This window comes from Chinchilla lanigera, unplaced genomic scaffold (genome assembly GCF_000276665.1).
Source record: "Chinchilla lanigera isolate Chin_1 unplaced genomic scaffold, ChiLan1.0 scaffold00019, whole genome shotgun sequence".
In the NCBI taxonomy this organism is placed as follows: domain Eukaryota; kingdom Metazoa; phylum Chordata; class Mammalia; order Rodentia; family Chinchillidae; genus Chinchilla; species Chinchilla lanigera.
The window spans coordinates 22,194,123-22,213,954 of NW_004955420.1; the positions used below are offsets into that span (position 1 = coordinate 22,194,123).

At 39.5% G+C, this 19,832-nt stretch overlaps 1 long non-coding RNA gene across 1 annotated transcript in view; it reads left to right on the forward strand.

Moving 5' to 3' along the window:
• The window catches only part of LOC106148376, an 8,024-nt gene extending 5,180 nt beyond the window's left edge, over positions 1 to 2,844 (forward strand). The window contains exons 3-4 of the long non-coding RNA XR_001233768.1: positions 116 to 236; positions 2,480 to 2,844. This is a non-coding gene — a long non-coding RNA (uncharacterized LOC106148376). The remainder of the gene's footprint in view (positions 1 to 115; positions 237 to 2,479) is intronic.
• Positions 2,845 to 19,832: the final 16,988 nt, after the last annotated feature.

Genomic DNA, 19,832 nt, shown 5'->3' on the forward strand with positions numbered 1-19,832 from the left:
GGGGGGGGGGGGGAATCACGGCCCGAAGTGATGAGGGCCTTTGGTAACGGGCATGAAAATAAGTAATTAGACAGAAGACACGAGTCAAAAGAAAACAAAATCAAATGTTTTGCAGTGTCACTGAGAAATGAGAAGAATGAAACTAATGACAAAAGATAGGAAGAAGGAGAATGAAATTAATTGAATTCCTTCAACGGATATTTATTGGCACCTACTATCCCAGGTACAGTGATGAGGTGAGAGCGAGTTTATAAACGACGAGTACAGAGTGACCTCCGCATGTCCAGAAGGCATCTGGACACAGAGGACGAGGGTTCCGGGAGAGGACGGACCAGGAAGAGTTGAGAAAGATTAAGCAGAGCGAGGAAGGGGCGGCGACACCGAGCTGCAGGGCATAAGCATGGGAGGGAAGTGGTGGCAGAGAAGACAGGGAAGGAATGAGCTAAGCGTTTGGGAAAACAGCATGATATTGTCACTGTCTAGAAACAAAAAGGGAAAGATCCAAGAAGCAGCCCACCACATGCATCGTCCACAAAAAGGTCACGGGACAATTTATTAAAAGGAGAAAGGTCGTTGGTGGAAAAAGGTCCCTCAAAAGACCTTTCACTTTCAGAAAAGCCTAGATGGAACACGGATTACTGAAGTCAAATGTTCTTACAGGAAAGCATGTCTGATTTAAAGGCCTTTGGGCAAAAGGATTCCATTTATCATCACGCTTCTTAAACTGGGGTATCTGATGCCACAGGGTAGATCTTTATGTTGTATCAGTTTTATTTGGGGGAAAATAAATTGAAGCAGAAGAATGCAAAATTTGCAGGCATGGTTAAGACAAACCATTATTTATTACCTTAATAGAATCCTGATAATTACAGACTTCTACAGTTTAAGAGAAAACCAATTTTAAGAATAATCAAAATAAACCAGCTTCTTTCCTAAATGTTTGGATTTCTAAACTAAAAATTACCTTATATAGTAAATAGCTTTCAATACTCTACATTATATCATCTGAAATTACCTCTTGAGGCCAAAAAAAAGCTAATGCGATACCAAACCTGGAAGGCATAATTACAGCTCTTTTGAGTATTTTATTCAGCCTATGTTGTGGCTTTCACAACTGCAGGGACATGCTTTCACTTCTTAACATCTCCTACTTTTTGTAGACTTTTTGTAGTGATGCTGAGGCTCAACCCCAGGGTCCCATGTGTGCTAGGCAAGTGCTCTACCACTGAGCTACACCCCCAGCTCCTTTCTTCAAAAGCTCTACTTTGTCCAAAGGTAGATAGCAAATGAATCTATGTCTCTAGCAGAATGAGGTGTGTGGAATATAAAGAACAAAAAGCTCCCCAAATAATTAAATTTAAAACTAATTTAATTTAGTATGCTATCATTTTATGATGCACTATAGGTGTGAATGTTAATATTCAATTAAATATGGATTTAAAGATTCGGGGCTGAATAAACTGGCAGTCTAGGATATGAATAACTGCTCTTGCTATGTACTAAATCGTCACCATTTCATTGCATATTTAGGCTACACAAAAGACACTGACAGAATGACAGTACTTTAATTCATCACGTATACCCAGCAATGTTTGCATAGTCAGATGCCCGTCTACCTGTTAAAGTCATTTAAGGGCAGGTTTATAAAACTTCAAGAACAAAAACTGGGTATGTTTCAATCTATGTAACTGCCAAGGAAAACACACCAAAGACATTTTAAGAATTCCTGCCCGTTCTGTCTCCTGTATTTTATGGGCCCCTGGGAAGTCATTTTTCCTAGCACTGGATATTTTGCCAACCCAGAAGAAATATAATCAACCACAAAGGTATAAACTTCCAAATTAATTAAATTCATTATTTTTGATTTGAAATGTGAAACAAATCCAGTCTGAGCTCTCCCTTTAATATTCAAGTGAATAGAAAGAGCCACTGTAAAAGCAGATGTGTTAATGTTTACACAATGGCAATATTTTTCCTTGTCTTTTTTTCCCTCCCTTTAAAGTTTTAATGGTTGAATGACCTTGCTGGAATTCCCCTGTCCGCTCTGGAGTATCTATTTGGAACTTTCAAATAGAAACTACATTCACATGACACATTAGAATGGTAGGCCAAGTGCTATCTATCTCTGTACCTTGAACTCTCTGTGTTAGTTCACAGATGAATCAATAAACTTTACACAAAATGAAAGCTTTGTTTTTCTCTCTAAGGTTATTTAAGAGAGGATCAAATTTAAATGTATCTGGCATTTTATATTCACACGGTCAGGTATACACAGAAAAACTGTACATTTTTGCCCAATTCAAGAAATTATCTTTGCTATAACTTTAAGCTATCAGAGATGGGCTTATTTTCAAGTCTTTTGAACAGTGAATGGTATCATGCTAAAGTGGGAATCTGAGTCCACATTTGACTCGTGTTACCTTACCTGCCTTAGAAATCTAAATAATATAAATCCTTTATTGCTTTTGCTTTATTTCAGAATTGCTAGAACATCTATTTTCACGGAGAGAAATTATTCGGATGTCTTGTGAAAAGGCTCATGAGAAACCTGCCCTTCCCCACATGATCCGGTTATGAAAACAGCCGTGAACCCCTGAAAATCCATGGGTTACGGAGGACAGTGAGGACAATTCTGAGCAGAAACAAAACAGCCCATCTAACCACACCTCTAGTTTCACCCTGGGCATTTCACTCCTTCATTTTCAGAAGGTTAAAGTACAGTAAGTGTTGCCCAGTCATCTGCTGACTTTCAAAAACTGTTATAGGGCTGAAAACACGAATAACATTTCGCAGTCTGAGTTTCTACAGAATATATTGGTGTTTCAGACATTGTTTTTTTTTTTTTTTTTTTTTCCGGTACTGGGAATTGAACTCACGACCTTGCGCTTGCCAGGCAGGCACTGTGCCGCTGAGCTAAATCCCCAGGCCCTGTTTCAGACATTGAGAGACGGGGAAGAATAGAGTATCAGGGGACTGAGACATGGAGCTCCCAGGACCACGAAGTAGGTTAAGTCACTTGCCGAGGGCCAAACGGTGAACAGGGCAACCTGGCTCTGAGTCCCAGTGTGTGACTGAGGCGGGGAGCAAACAGGACTCTGAAGTAACTACTTGATAGGAAAGAAGCAGGTAGCTGCACTTTGGGATGATACGCAGGGAAAAGAAAGCAAATGGTTAGTCAAAGGGATAAGCCACTATACTCCGAGATAAGGAAGCAAGATGAGACTAATCTCCACCCCCTAGGAGACCTTTTCAAAAACCCACCAGCACTCGGGAGGCTGAGGCAGGAGGATCGTTGCGAGTTCGAGACCAGCCTGGGCTACAAAGTGAGCTCAAGGCCAGTCTGAACTCCATAGTGAGACCCTGTCTCAAAATGACAAAATAAATAAATAAATTTAAAAAAAAAAACCCACCAATGATTCATATTATTCCTTTGAGACCCCACAAAAGTGCAATGGCTCTGCCTGGCTCTGTGTGGCGCTGTCTGGGGAACCGCCGATGGAACAGCTGGCTTGGCTTCTTAACTAAGCTTCTCTGCAGCAGCCAGCTGTGTTTCCTTCCTATAATAAATTTTCTTTTTATTTTCACGGTAGACCTACTAACGGATGATTTCCACCTTAAACAACAGCCCGCACTAGCTGAGGACAGGGATGGCGGTGTAGCTTCGACGACGTAGATGCTTGCCTAGCATGTGTGGGGCTCTGCTTCCAATACCCAGCATGGCAAAAACAGACAACAAAAACAGAGTATAAGGGACAATTTAGCAGCAGGCACATTGCTTTTTAAAATGCTTTCTCCTAGACCATCTCAGTGCACTTTTATAATACTGGCTGGAATATTATACTTTTTTGAAGGAAAAATTTCAAACCAGCAGTGTTAAATAAAAATTACAGAAGGTCATTATTTTGGGCTAAACTCCTGCCCCAACAAAAAATAAAAACGAAGTCACCCATGCTTAAATCCCATTTCACCAAGTAAACACTAAACTGTTTTCCTGACCTGAGAAATCAGGATTAGAGAGATGGCCATATCTTCCAAAAATACTAGTTTCGACTGGCAGAATAATGCAGTTCCCTCTGTATTATTTAATTTTTACCCAAAAAATGTAACCTGAAGGAACCTAATGTTGGCCAATTAGCTATTTTTCTATTGTTTCATCTCGCTGTCCCCGTCCTGCAATGAAAGTAACTTTGAAATGACAAGTTTGCCTTGGTTTCTTGTTTCTTCGGGGCCTTTTGTTTGTAAAACTAACGTCTGCCCAGCTCATCAGAACGTATTCTATTTTATGGAATGAAGTGTTGCCAGATTCTAGAATAGAAAATAAAGCCAATTAAGATCTTTGGACTGTTGCAATTTTGTCCTTTGACAAGCGCAACGTCACAGTAATTGCAGGGCTGAAGTAAAGGCCTGGTCACTGTCCTCTCCTGCCCACACTCACAACGTTGCCCTCCCTACTGCCTCCAACATGGGAAGGAGCAGCAAATTGGGTACAAACTCCAAATATGACCGTAACTCTCATTTCTCAAATAAAGCTGGAATCAAAATCGGAGGTTGAAAGGAAGAAAAAATAGATAACCAGATTGTTTTCTCCCGAGGACTTTGCTTCTATTATTCTTGCATACACTCACCTACTTAGCAAAAAGAAAAAAAAAAAAACAAAAAAAAACTTCTTGAAATTAGCAAGATATTTAATATCAATGCCCTTTTCATCCTAAAATACTTTGTTGTTTCCTTCCTGTGGTGTTGTGAAATACATGTATTTGGTCTTCATCTCATGGCATATAATTCCTAACATGGTTAGAACCTTCAAAGCGGTAAATATGCTTTTGTTTGCTAATGAGCTGGCTGATGGCTAGGAACCCCTAGGGGACTTCAGGATGGGAGCTGGTCAGTGGAGAGGGAAGGCAGAGTAAGAAGGTTGGGAGGACGAGCACCGTCCTACGACTCCCCAGGAGGGGAGAAAGTTGTAGGTTAAATGGGCCAGGGATGTAATCTGGAGTGCCCGTGTAAGGAATCACTCAAAAACCCCAAAGGGACAGTTTTCTGAGAGCTCTGGACAGCTGAACACATGGAGTGGCCCAGAGGCTCCTTGACCCTTCCCTCATGCCCTCCTCAAAGCATCTCATCTGTATCCTTGGTAACAGAAGCAGTTCCTTGAGTGGTATAAGCTGCTTTAGCATGCAAAGAGAGGGTGTGAGAGCTTTGATTTATAGCCAGTGCTCAGAAGTAGGTAAAACATTTACATCTGATCTTCTCTTAAACAGCCTACAGGTGGCATCTGAAATTGGGGTACAGTCGTGGGGACTGAGCCTTCAACCAATGGGATCTGATGCTATCTCGATAGTGTAAGAACCGAACAGAACTAGAAGACACTGAAGTGTTTTTGTTTTTTTTCCGGTACCGGGAACCAAACTCACGACCTTGAGCTTGCCAGGCAGGCGCTGTGCCGCTAAGCTAAATCCCCAGCCCTGACACCTAAGTGTTGTCTACTGCAGAACTGATTGCTTGGTGTGTGGGGAACCCTCTACCCCCATATTTGGTCACAAAAGTCATCTGAATTGACTGCTGTTGAGCAAGTGTATAAGAGAAACTGAATTTGAATTTGCTTTTTCTATTCACATTCTTGTTTTATTTTCATTTTGGTTCCTTTAGCCAGGATCTTACTATGTAGGCCAGGCTGGCCTTGAACTCACTATGCCGCCTAGGCCGGCCTTGAACTAGCAGCTAGCTTTCTGCCTCAGTCTCCCAAGTGCTGGGATGACAGGTGTATGCCACCACACCTGGCATTCTATTCACACTCTTTAAAGCTATATAATATAAAGATGGCTCCAAGGATATTAATTTAAAATGTTGGCATCTGGAGGGGTGAGGAGTAGAATTTCAAGAACATCTCTTCTTTTATGTTTCATATATTTTGGCCCAAATATATTTATAACCAAAAAATTCTAATAAAGTGATTTTCCATGCAAAGATTTTTATGTGAAGTTATCTGTTAAGAAGTAACTCTCAAATACAAAATCAAGAAACATTTTGATTTCTATGACACAATTACATTTCTCGAGGAAGGAAAAATGTACTTAGTCCCTTTCCCCCTAGTCTTTCTCTTATTGACCTACTATACCCTAGCGAATCACAAATTGATTATCTTCTGCTTAGATTTCTCTCTTTTCCTTTTCTTTTTTTTTTCCCCCTGGTACCAAGAATCGAACTCACGACCTTGTGCTTGCCAGGAAGGTGCTATGCTGCTGAGCTAAATCCCCAGCTCGATTTCTCTCTTTTCTTTTCTGTGGTTAGTGTTGAAATATCTTAACCAAAGAAAAATAATAGTAATATGTAGTAAACTAAACGCTCCTGGATCTGATTCACTCCACTTCACCCTTCTGAGAAACAGTGTTTCTTGCCAACGCATTCTGCTGCCTTACCCCAGGAACTCATGTCCAAAACAGGGACATTGCCATAGCACTGTGATCTATCGTATAGTAATTAACAAGCCGAACGAGGTCACTTCTCTTTATTTAGAGGTTGGATACCACAGAGAGAAGTAGAAAAACTAGGCAAGCAGGAGCTGCCTAACTCTCCAAAGAACTTTCCAGCTTCAGTCCACAAGTAACTTCCACATTCTCCTCTTTATTAACTCAGTCACCATTCCGAATTTTTTATTTATCTTAGAGAAGTACCATTTTCATGGAAATGTCAGAGATGCTTTTGAAACCTGTTTTACTCAATTTTTTCTAATCTTCAATTTCCTTATTAGTTTTGTTTATGAAATTCACAAAGTTTACCCATATGTCTCATTAAGGTTTTACATTCATATGCTTTCAAATTTACTTTCTCTCGTTGCTTTACACATTGCCAGGAGCTTTTCTCGGAGAGCTGTACTACCCATTCCTGCTTTGTTCAAAAGAGTGTCTTGTACTGATTATTTGCATAGAATTCTATAATTTACTTGCATCAAGATACTTTAGATTTCAGCACAGTGCATTTCTTCCATAGATATTCCTCATGTAATTAATGTGTTAATTTATTTAGAAGTATCTTGATTGTATTTTATCTTCTTCCTGGAGTAGTACAAACTGGGCAAAGTCTGCATTGTATAAATGACTTCTCCACTGGGTAATTTTCTACCACAGTCTTGTCAATCCTTCCTGTCCCTGCAGATGCTACAACACCTTACAAAATCCTGTTGGGAGGGGCTGGGGATTTAGCTCAGCGGCAAAAGCGCCTGCCTAGCAAGCGCAAGGTCGTGAGTTCGGTTCCCGGTACCGGAGAAAAACCAAAAAAACAAAATCCTGTTGGGGACAGAGCCAGAGGGTGATCCCCACTCTCTGCGCCCGGTCTCCTCCGCATGATCCTTGAAATGCACATGCAGGTACAGATCCTCAGCAGCACAGCCAGAGATAAAATTAGAAAGGAGACTTGAGCTTTTCATCTTCCATCTACATCTCAGACACAGAAAAGCAGCTGTGGTTCTGAAGGGTCACACGGCTCAACTGGAGGAATATACAAGTAAATGCCCTTCTCGTTGGCCTGTAGCCTGTAGCAGACAGTCAACATTCAGAGTAACCGGGGAGAAAGAACTTCATATGCAAAAACAGAATTCAAAAATCCTATGGTTTCCCCAGTCCCTGAAATTACTTGTGACACTAGGGACACAGTGGTTATTTACTCACTGTCTTTCTAAATAATACTTAGCCTCTTACAAGGGCAATAAATTTTACAACTTGTACTCAATATTATTTTTGGGATGGATCCATGTTGATACAAGAAGGGCTACAATTAAGTGTTGAATTTTATTTCAATGAATGAATAATCCAGCAAAGTTTATTCACCGTCTCTTCTCTTGATGGGCAATGTAAATTGTTTCCTTTTCTTTTCCTTTTAAAGCATACACAGCAAACTTTTTATATAGGTCACTTAAGCAAATATGAAAGACCATGATAATAACCCCACCCACTTCACTCCCAATCAACAGTACAGTAACTCTTCCACAATAACCGAATGAAAAGGAAAAGAGCGTCTAAATAACAACTAAAGGGTCTATCTGCCAATTTTGGGGATTGTAAACTCTGAGACATCAGAGAACCTTGATGGGGCTGAAGGCCTCCCCGGAGTGCCTAGAGAGTGAGTCAAGGTGATTCTGCAGTGGAGAGTAGTAAACACATGGGATTGCTGTATTAACAAAGAAAGAGGGAACAAAGGACACTACTACTAGGAGGAGGATCAGCCCTAGGAAACACTGTATGATAGAAGAACTGGTACTTTGGTACCATGTGTATAAAAGGAATACAATTTTTAGAAACGCAAAATAGTTTAATTCAAAGTACTTTCTGACTCAACTCCTACAAAGTTTTCCTGAGCTCCATCAAAAGAGTGAGTTCATCTGGAAAATGGGTGCAGCCTTTGCTGACTGAAAATTGCCAGTAGAGAGCAGCAAGAACAGAGAGGTAGTAAAGAGCACAAATATGAATGAGGAGAAATGGGTACAGGGGACAGGTACTAATTCCCAACGCCCATGCATAGGGATAACTGAGTAGTTGAAAAGTAGTTGAAAACTTTTGATCCCATCTATTTGCTATGGGTGGGATCAAAAGTGCCCCTCAAAAGGTTCACGTGTTCAGAGGTGGAGCTTTTGGAAGGCAGTTAGAGGATGGGGGCACTAAGATCATTAACACTGAGGAGTGCACAGCTGAAGGTGCCGTTAGGAGACACAGCCTGGTTAGAGGAAGGAGGTCACCGAGGAGTAAGCTTGACAGGTATGTTCTTGTCCCCGACTTCTTCCTCTCCATGCGGCTCCTTTGTGCTCTCTCTATCCTGGCTGTGATGAAGTGAGCAGTTTTCCTTCACCATGCTCTCCCACCACGATGTTCTGCCACAGAGCCAGCGACTATGGACCGAAACCATGAGCAAGATGAATCTTTTCTCGTTTCAATCGTTTATGTTAGGTGTTCTGTCCCAGCCATGGAAGCGTGACTAACACATGTCTCTGCTCGAAGTCCACCATGTGGTCTATCTTTCCTACTAGATCATTTAACATATGAATCAGAACTAAACTTCCAGTCTAATAGTTTCAACTTTCTGATAGTTTTGGAGTCATCTCTGTCTCTGGATATGCTGCTTGTTTTATCTCTTGAAAATAGGTGATTATTTGGTCTCTTATGTGGAATATGTAAAATTTTAACTTAATGCCAGACATCTACAGAATAACAGTACAAACTAAGGGAAAGAACAGTGAAGTATTCTGGAAATATTTATGTCAGGAAAACCGAAATAACAAAGAGAGATAATATAGTAAGTAGCTGAGCTGAGTTCACTATAGTTCCCATCAGTGTATCCTCCTCTGAGCAGAAAACAGCTGCTATCTTGTGCTTAGTGTGAAGCCGGGGGTACTCAAGGGGTTTTACCCAGTGTTCCAGTCCATTCTCAGTGTTCAGCAGTCAATGCATGCATGGCTCTGCCACAGAAAGGTTCTTTCTCTATGTGGTAGATTGACCACTGGTGGTCAACTTATAACCCCCAGCTGAACTGAACCAGTGTGGTGCTGGGTATGGGAAGCCCACCTGAGGATTGTTGCCAGCAGCATAAGAGGCAGACCTGGAGAAGAAGAGAGGCTGTTGGGAGCTGAGAAAGGCTGTTGGGAGCTGGTAGAAGCTGTAAGGAGCTGTTGGTTCTGTTGGAGGAGCTTGTCAGGCTGGCTTTCCTGATGAACTTGGCTGTTTTCATCCTCTAAGGAGCTCGGGACCTCACTGGCACTGAGAATCACTTTGGTTCACTTTGAGGGAGCTCTGGTCCTCACTTTGAGCAGTACTTCCTGGCTCCAGAGGGGAAGATAATGCACTGCTGGTCTCCTGGAGAAGCTTGCTGCATTGGCTTCCCTGATGGGAACTCGGCCATCTTGATCATCAGAGGAGCTCGGGACCTCACTGTTGTGAGGATGGCTGTGGTGCCTTTTGGGAGAGCTTTGGTTCTTCTGAGCATCACTTCCAGGCTCCGGTGCAGATCCCTCAGCCTGCTAGCACAGATCCTTCATTCTGTTGGCACAGACCTTCTGGCTTCCACCACTGACCTTTGGGCCTTCCCACTGCAGATCTGTGAAACAGGCCTGCATGAGATATTTTTATGGGCTCTGGGCCTCCAGGTGGACTTATAAGAGGCATTGTTATGAGCCCTATGTCTTCAGCTGGATTCATGCAGGACATTTCCGTGGGATCCAGGCCCTCGGCTGGATTCCTGGTCTTGGTGTGTGGACAGATTTCCTGTACTCTTCTGTATATCGTTCTTTGGGTGACCATTATAAATAATCTTATAAAATGTGCCCTGCATTATATTGTTCTCCCCTTGCTAAAATAAGCTCCAACCAACATGCTCTACATCCCTGCTGGCTCCTCAGCAATAGATCACTGCTGTTGTTCCTCAGTACTAAATGTCTTGACTCTTGTGGTACAGCTTCAGTGTTACGCAGGCCTCACGATTGTAGGCCTTGGGTATGACGTTTTTTGTGTCCATACTCTTCACACCTTGGCAGTGAAATTCTGCCTTGTGTCAGTGAAGAATATGCAAAAACCCCTTCAGCACATCCTGCCTGATGTGGAACACTGGTGGAACCAGCATAATTTGGATGCTTAGGGGGCCACTGAGAATAGAGGCAGAGCTCAGCCACTAGCTGAGAACCTGCAGTACCAACAGATAGAAGCTGGCGAAGCTCAGGGGAACTGGGAAGAAATACCCCATTCATGGCTTTTCCCTTGTGAAGAACAGTTAGTGTTTATATTGTTCAATCAGTTTTGCATGCCTATATCTGGTAACCTGAGCAACTACTTTGAAGATAACAATATGCAATATAACAACCAGTGGTAGTCCTATCATCTTGTTTGGAAATTCTGTATCATTTTTATTGTTTTCTTGTTCTCTTTAAAATAAAAAAGAAAAAATGAATAGGAAATTAATACAGTTGAGACTAAGAAAACAATACAAAGAATTAATGAATCAAAAAGTTAATTCTTTGAAAGAATTAATCAAATTGATAAACCATTAGCCAACCTCATCAAAAAGAGGAAAGAAAAAAACACAAATTCAAGCAATTAGGAATGAAAAGGGGGAAATCACATTAGATGCTACAGGAATTCAGAAGATCATCAGTACCTATTACGAGAACCTATATTCTAATAAGATAGAAAACAGAAGAAATGGACAGATTCCTAGACACAACTGAATTGCCAAAACTAAATCAAGAAGATACAAAAATTCTAAATAACCTGATATCAACCAACAAAATTGAAAATTCAATTAAAAATTTACCAACAAAGAAAAGCCCAGGCCCTGATGGATTCACTGTTGAATTCCACAGGCAATTTAGAGAAGAACAAATGCCACTAATGCTGAAACTTGTGGAGAAGGACATTCTTTATTACTCCTTCAGTGTGTTGCCTTAGGACTGACCAAGCATTGATTGCTGGGTTCCGGAGGAAGTCTAGCAAAACCACTGATAGAAAGGAAAAGATTGCAGAACCCATGTCCTTGTGGAAAGCGAGGTCAACATTAAATGCTTTGCTGAGATATGCCCAAAGGAATGATAACATGATGGCTAACTAGTCAAGTCTTATTTATGTGATATTGAGTTATATTGTCCTTGCTAAATCGGTTGATATCCTCCCATTTGCACTGTTGCTTCCTTTGTTCTTTCTCAATAGTTACTGAAACTGGTAGTCAGGGCTGCAGTCCAGGAGGCTGTAAGCCCCCTGATCCCAGAATTATGCCTCTCTTGTTTTTCTTTTTTTCTCTTATTTTTCTATTCATCTGTGGGTACTTCATTCTCAGAACCGGCTCACCCTGGACAGAAATGGATTATTAATAAGACAGAAACTCTTTCAGGAAATTTAAAGAAAAGCAATACTTCCAAAATCATTTCTAGGGGCAAGTATTACCATGATTTCAAAACCAGAGAAGAACCCAACCAAAAAAGAAAAATAGAGGCCAATCTCCCTAATGAATATATGATGCAAAAATCCTTAATAAGATACTGGCAAACGATGCAGTAATTATCAAGATTATATACCATGACCAAGTAAGATTTATCCCAGGGATGCAGGGATGGTTCAACATATTCATATCAATAAATGTAACAAACAACATAATAACAGTACCAAAACCAAAAATGGCATGATCATCTCAATAGATGCAGAAAAAGTAGAGAAAGTCCAACAACCCATTCATGATAATATGCTACAGAAAATTGGAATAGAGGATCTTTATCTTAATCTGATGAAAACTATCTACGACAAGCCAACAGCTAACATCATACTAAATGGTCAAAAACTGAATGCTTTCATTCTAAAATTAGGAACAAGACAAGGATGTCACTATCACCTCTCCTATTCAAAATAGTTCTGGAAACATTAGCCAGAGCAATTAAACAAGAGAAAGAAATAAAAAGAATAAGAATAGGAAAGGAAGAAGTTAAATTATCATTATTTTCAGATGACATGATGCTCTACACAGAAGACCCCAAAAGCTCCACCAGAAGACTTGTAGGTTTAATAACCAAATTCAGTAGTGTAGCCAGATACAAAGTCAACACTAAAAAATCAATAGCATTCCTATACACAAGCAAAAAACTCACAGAGAGAAATTAGGGAAACCACACCCTTTATAATAGCATCCAAAAAAAAAAAAAATGCAATACTTAAGAATCAGTCTAACAAGTAAAAGATCTATACAAGAATGAATAGGAATAAGAACCTTCCCAGATAAACAAAAGCTAGGAGACTTCATTATCACTCGGCTTGCCCTACAAGAAATATCAAATGGAGTTGAAATGAAAGAATTCTTAGCCACACAGAAGCATATGAAAATATAAAGCTCTTCAGTAAAGGTAAAGACAGAAAACAAAGACTACAGCAATACCATAATGGTGGCACTTATATCACTTTTAATTACAGAATTTAAAATATGAAAGCATAAATATAGCTAATCTATTTTCATGAAGATAAATATTAACAGATTTGATTTGTGACATCGATAGCATGAAGTAGGGGTTATATAAAAAGAGTTCCTGTCTATGACTGAAAGGACTCTTTCTATATAACCCTACTTTATGCTACCTGAAAGTAAGTTATCAGTCTGACACAAATTGTTACATAACAATAAGGCATTTCATGTAACCTCTACTAGAAACACAAAGAAAATACATAAAGTACACAAAAACAAGAAAGGAATCAAAGTATGTCTTTACAAAAAAGTCAATGAAACAAAAAGACAAAAAAAGATGAAGAGGCTCAAAAGAACTACATACACAACACGATTAACAAAATGGCAATAACAATAATTACTTTAAATGTAAATAGATTAAACCCTCAATAATAGCTATAGGGGCTGGGGATTTAGCTCAGTGGCAAAGCACCTGCCTGACAAGTGCAAGGTCGTGAGTTCGGTTCCCGGTACCGGAGAAAAAAAAAAAAAAAAAAAAAAAAAAAGCTATAAAGTGACAGAATGGATGTTTTAAAGATTGAACTGTATGCTGCCTACAAAAGATTTATATTAGATAAAAGGACATAAATACATAAAATGAGGGAGTGGAAAAAAGATATTCCATACAAATGTGTCCAAAAGACAGCAGGGATGGCCATACTACTATCAGACAGAATGGACTTTAAATAAAAAACTTACAAGAGACAAAGAAGGACAGTACAACAAGAAGATACAACAATTACAAAAACAAGATCTAAACACCTCAATAGAGCATCCAAGTATATAAAGCAAACACTGGAAGAGGTAGGAATAGACAGTAAAACAATGATACTATGAGGCTTCAAAACCCCACTTTCAACAATGGACAGAGGCACAAGACAGAAGGGGTGCATCCCTGTAATCCCAGCCACTCTGGAGCCTGAGGCGGGAGGACCCAAGCTCAAGGTCAGTCTGGGTAACTCAACAAGATCCTGTGTCAAGTAAAAAATTAAAAAGCTGGGGTGTAGGTCAGTGGTAACGCATCTCTGGGTTTGATTGCCAACACTACCAAAAAATCGTAATTATATATTGATAACATACCTGAAAAGAGCAAGTATTCAATATTATTTGCACAAATTAGTATAATGTATATTGATACTTTGGAAAATTCTCAGTTTAAAACAAAATTTTCCCGTTACCTCAAAACTACTTTGACTTTTATATAAATGAAACTTTTATATTCAGCCACATCAAGATAATTGAAAAATATTACATTCAGCTAGTTAAACAATTCTGTACAGCATTAATTCACTCAGAAGTATTTATTTAGGACTTTCTATGAGCCAGGTGGGCTCTAGTAGGACTCAGGGTTAAGACATCAAAACAGACAAAACAAGCCACCTTCTCTCTGACAGCTTGCATTCTAGTGCTAGAAGAAAGAAATGAGCTATATAAGGAAACAATACAGAATGTTCCGCGGTAGGAAGTGCTAAGAAGAAAAAGAAAACGGTGTGTAGCAGTGGAGGAGAGGTTAAGGGGTTGGACAGTGTGTGCAGTGAAGACCTCATTCAGATGACCTCTGTGTCAAGGCCTGAAGGAAGTGCAGGAAAGTGCCCCTGGTATGAAGAACACGCCAAACACAGGGTACTCTGCCAGCAAAGTCCCTGGAAACAAGGCTGCAGGGAAGCAAATTAACCTAGAGATTCTGGCCAAAGACAGAAAGCAGATTAAGGTATGTGCAGATAAAGGATGTGCAGCTGAGTGACAGTGTGACTTCTTAAAAGTGAAGTTTTGTAGGGTCCCATAGGATCCCTTTTGTTGTCATGCTGACAGACAGAAAGGAGGAGCATAAGTCAGGAGGTGATTGCAAGGGGTAGCAGTGGAGAGAGAAGGATTCTGGCGACACATGTAGAGTCAGAAGAATGTTCTGAAAGATTAGATTGTAGAGAAAGGAGTCCAAGAGAATTCCAAGGCTGAGGAACAGGAACTATGGAACTGTCTGTTACTGAGGTAGAAAACCAAAGAGAAATTTGACGGGAGGAAGACTGGGGTTCAGTTCTGACCATGTGAAAACGTGTGAGGTGCCTATTAGACACACAGCTGGAGATCTGACACTTTGTCTAGACACAAGTCTGCAGTTCAGAGGTGAGGTCCAGGCTGGAGTTGAAAGTGTGAAGGTCAACATTATAAGGAAGGCATTAAAATCAAGAAAGTCAGTGAGATCATTAAGAGAAAGGAACATAGATTTTAAATATATATAGATAGATAGATAGATAGATAGATATAGATATATACATAAAGACATCAAAAAAGACAAAACAAACCACCTCCTTTCAGAGGTGGTCTAAGGATGGAACTTTAGAGCACACTAGTAATTAGTGCTCAAGGAGCTGGGAACCAACAAGTCTAGAAGGACCAGAGAAGGATGAGAAAAGCCCAGTGGATGATATACTGGAGGCCAGCCAAAGAAGGTACTCCCATGAAAAGATAATGATTTTCTTTTTTTTCTTTGACATTTTGAGACAGGGTCTCGCTATGCAGTTCAGGCCAGCTTTGAGCTCATTTTGTAGCCCAGGCTGGTCTCGAGCTCACAATGATCATCCTGCCTCAGCCTTCCCAGTGCTGGGATTACAGGCACGCGCCACCACGCCTGGCAAAGATAATGATTAACCATGTCAATACTATACATATTATTTAATGATCAGCTATCTAGTTTAGAACAAATCTACCCATGTTGGCAGAATTTTAATATTTCAACATTTATACTCATTAAGGATGGATATTACAGAAAGAATTTATAATCATGATCTACCTACCAAGTACTGTGTACAATATCATAGGTACATATGTGTGTGCATGTATAGATATGTTTTAAATTTTCTCTTTAATCTAAAACAGAATTTCCTGAAAAACTATTCAACAGGATTTTATAAGCAAAAAAGACTTGGTAAGCAGATCTGCGAAGGCCACGGCTATACAGAAGTTTGGAAAAATCTAACATGCATTATAAGCATCAAAAAAAAGCAACATTGCCCAAATTTATGTCACTGCAGAACCCTTCGGCTCACAGAATCCCTTCCAGTTGGGTCAGACTCTCTGAGCTAATAGTATGGGAAATAATGAGTTAAAGTCCTGGAGATATTTCTGTCCTCACTGTATGACAAAGTTTGTGTCAGCAAACAAGTTGGGGATATTTTCTTTCTGCCACTTCAACAATTTTACTGAAAATATGATCTTTCTGCTTCTCCATCACTTACACTAGAAGATATGATGACCTCTGCACTATTTTTACACTGATGGTTCTGTCTGTTCTTAGATTTTCTCCTGTTACTCATCAAATGCCAGAAAGAAGAGGTGCTGATTTCTTAACATCTGGACATAAAGCTCTAGCAACTAAATGTATAGGGCAAATTTAATTAACACATTTGAAAGGAGTTAATGATAGATAGCTACACATTAAATATAATACAATATGATCATGTAATCAGCAACATGTTACAATGATTTTGGGAAAATTATTTTCTGTTATGTGCAGAGTCCATTTTAATGGTTCTGTGGTAGCGTTATTGTATTTCTTCATATAGTTTCCTTGAAATATGTGAAATTATATATCTCCCCTTTCAACTCTGAAAAGTGGGGAGGGACAGGAAGAACAGATGATTAGGCCTCAAAAGTACTGTTTATCTCCTTGTCAAAGATAAAAAGGAGCAAGGTTAAAATAAGCAAGTCAAATAGAGCCAGCACATTGTGACAACGGAACACCACTTAACTAAACATTTTCATCTTCTGCCGCAAAATATCAGCTTTGTTTAGAAAGTACAGCAAAACTTACTGAAAGGCCGACAGCCCGTCTCCACGCTGTCTGCCTTACTGCTGGCCCGCAGGTATCACAATTCTCAGACTCAGTTTTAAATGAAAAACAAAACAAAACAAAACATAAAATAGAATTAGGAAATCAGGAACAAAAAAGTCATGTACTGCATGTTTAATGTCTCATTTAACTTTACTTGTACACATCCGATAGCTCAGTTTGGTTACCACAACAGTGAGATTTCTTGAAATCTAATTCACATCCTTTCTCTCCTTCTTTCCCCCCAATTCAGGTGTCAACTATATAAAACCTATTTCTAAGTTGTCAGTGCTCTACCTCTACAGGAAGGACGTACAACTACTAGATTCTCAGACATCTCATGATTAGAGTAGGAGAAACTAGAGTAATTAACATGCTGATTAGGATCTCTCTGACAGCTGACTTTCAAAAATATCCAGTTACTAAGTTTGAATCAACCTTGGAAATGTCCTAGATGTGACATAAGCAGAGGCTGGTAGCCGCAGCTCACATCTCTCAGATGGAGCAAAGCCTCTTCAACCCACAGACTGTGTACATTTTACCAATAAGGCATCTCTTACCACAGAAAGCCAGTTTTTTTCTAGAAGAGTAATTTCACTATTTCTTATAGTTAAAGAAGTTTTCAGGGATCCTGACTCAAATATCGATGAATTGTTTCACAGAACAAAGTTCATAATTCCAGTCCAATCATTTCTGAGCGGGCTAAATCTAACGAGTCAAATTGACAACATGTCTTTTGCACTCCGCAGGTCCTTCTGTACATTAACTTTATTGTTTAATATTATCGTTACATTATTTTTGTTTTGTTTTCTTTGCATGTCTTTATCCCACTGTACTACAAAACTTCTAGAAGCCAATTCAAGTATTTTTAGAACAGGCAGGATATAAATTTAAAGTCACATTTATAAAATAAATTTAAAATACTAAACCCTTGTCATTTGGGTTACAGGTCCCATTGTTCCCGAACACACACCTCTGGGAGTAGGTTTAATAAATATGATCTATGTGCCTACCATGTGTCTGTCACTGCTCCTGGAGCAGAAGGAAACACTGGTGGAGAGCTTGTCAGTCAGTGCCATGTACCACACAGAAAAATAAAGCAGAGAAGGGACTCGAATAGGGATCCCATATAGTTCGGTTACAATTTATGTATTTATTTATTTATTTATTTATTTATTTTCTGGTACCTGGAATTGAACTCATGACCTTGCGCTTGCCAAGCAGGCGCTGTGCCGCTGAGCTAAATCCCCAGCCCCAGTTTGGTTACAATTTAAAATAAGATAGTCAGAAAGGGCCTCATTGACAAGGTGACATAGCGTAACCGGAAGGGCATGAAGATGAAGGATTAAACCATACAGACACCTAACACAAGCGAATTCTGGGCATGGGGAGCATCAAACACAAAGGTCCTGAGGCAGAAGAAAGCCTGGTATTTCCAATGGCTAAGAGATCGGCATGGATGAGTCAGTTTGTCAGGTGACAGGGACAGGGAGGGCACAGGCAGATCTGGGAAGCTTGTGAGAGAGGACTGTGAAGCCTCTGGCTTATCCTTGATTAACAAAGCCACTGGAGGGTTGCAAACAAAGGAAATAAACAACTTAGAGAAACTACAGTACTGAAATATCTGAATGAAGACTACTATCTGTGGGAAGAATTAGTTGACAAATATTTACTGAATCCCTCCTATTTGCTAAATATTTTCCTAAGCACTGGGCATATAATGGTTGATAAAACACATACCAGTGCTTGTCCTCATTGAAGGTGTAGGCTGGTGGGTAAGATTAACAAATGATTAAGCAAATAATTAGAACTACGCTACCTGTGGGGGAAACTGGGTGATTTGTTAAAGAATGACAAGAAGGGGAAGTTCGATCTAGTCTGGGGTGTGGCAAAGGCTTCTTTGAAGGAATCTTGAAAACGAAATTAATAGTATAAGTAGGAATGAGTTAAGTGAAGATGCTAAGAGGAACATTCCAAGCAGACAACATCTGCAAAAGCCCTGAAGAAAAAAATAAATTGGCATCTTTAGGAAACTGGAAGGCCATTGTGGTTGGAGCTTAGTGGACAGAGAAGAATGAATAAATATTCTGAGTAGTGCTGGGGATATAACTCAGCAGCACAGCACCTGTCTGGCAAGTCCAAGGTCCTGAGATTGAGTCCCAGTACCAAAAAAAATTTTTTTTGAGTTGAATTCTAAGGGCAATAACATTTCAACAGTTTAGATCAGGGGACCAAAAAGATTAGACTTGTATTTCTTTTAATAGAGTTGCTAGTATTCTAAAAGCAATGAGACTAAAGGAAGGAAAAGTAAAATCTAGAGATTGCAGAAGTTCACGGAAAGAGGACAGCAGAAAAAAGATAGTAAGGGGAACAAAGATTTAAAGATGTTTAGGAGGAAACTAATTTGATGATTAGATTCATGATGGTTGAAAAATAAGGTCAAGGATGGCTCGTTAAATTACTTTTCCTGAACTTTTTTGTAAGTAGGTTCTACTTTCTACATGAAGTAGTAAATGTCAGTATATTTTTGGTGTGTGTATGTAGTAGATGTAGGAACATCTAAAAGTCAATCATATATGGTAAAAGCCTTTATGACATACACATAACAGCCTAAATTTGTACTATCTATGCAGTTTGTTCTGTCTCTGCCAGTGTAAAAAGGTTGACCATGACTATTCAGGAGAAAAGAAGCAGCTGTATTCTACATTTTAAATCTCCTGATAAGTATTCACATTGTTAGAACTTATATATTTAATATTTACTTTTTAAGCAGAGAAAAATCAATTTTTATAATCTCCTATCAGAGTTTAAATAAGCAACCCCATGGCACAAAGTATAGTATCTTAGTACACTGAAGAACTAACAAAGTATTTCCTCATCAATGAATTGGAATGTATTAACCTTTTGAGAAAGAAACCATTCCCTCTCACTCAGGGATACAATAAAATTCATTTACTCTTAACCAATGATATCACCAAAGATGTAGAAAGCTATTTTGGGGAGAAAGTGTGTGAGTTAAGTCAGTGACTTATCTATCTTAAAT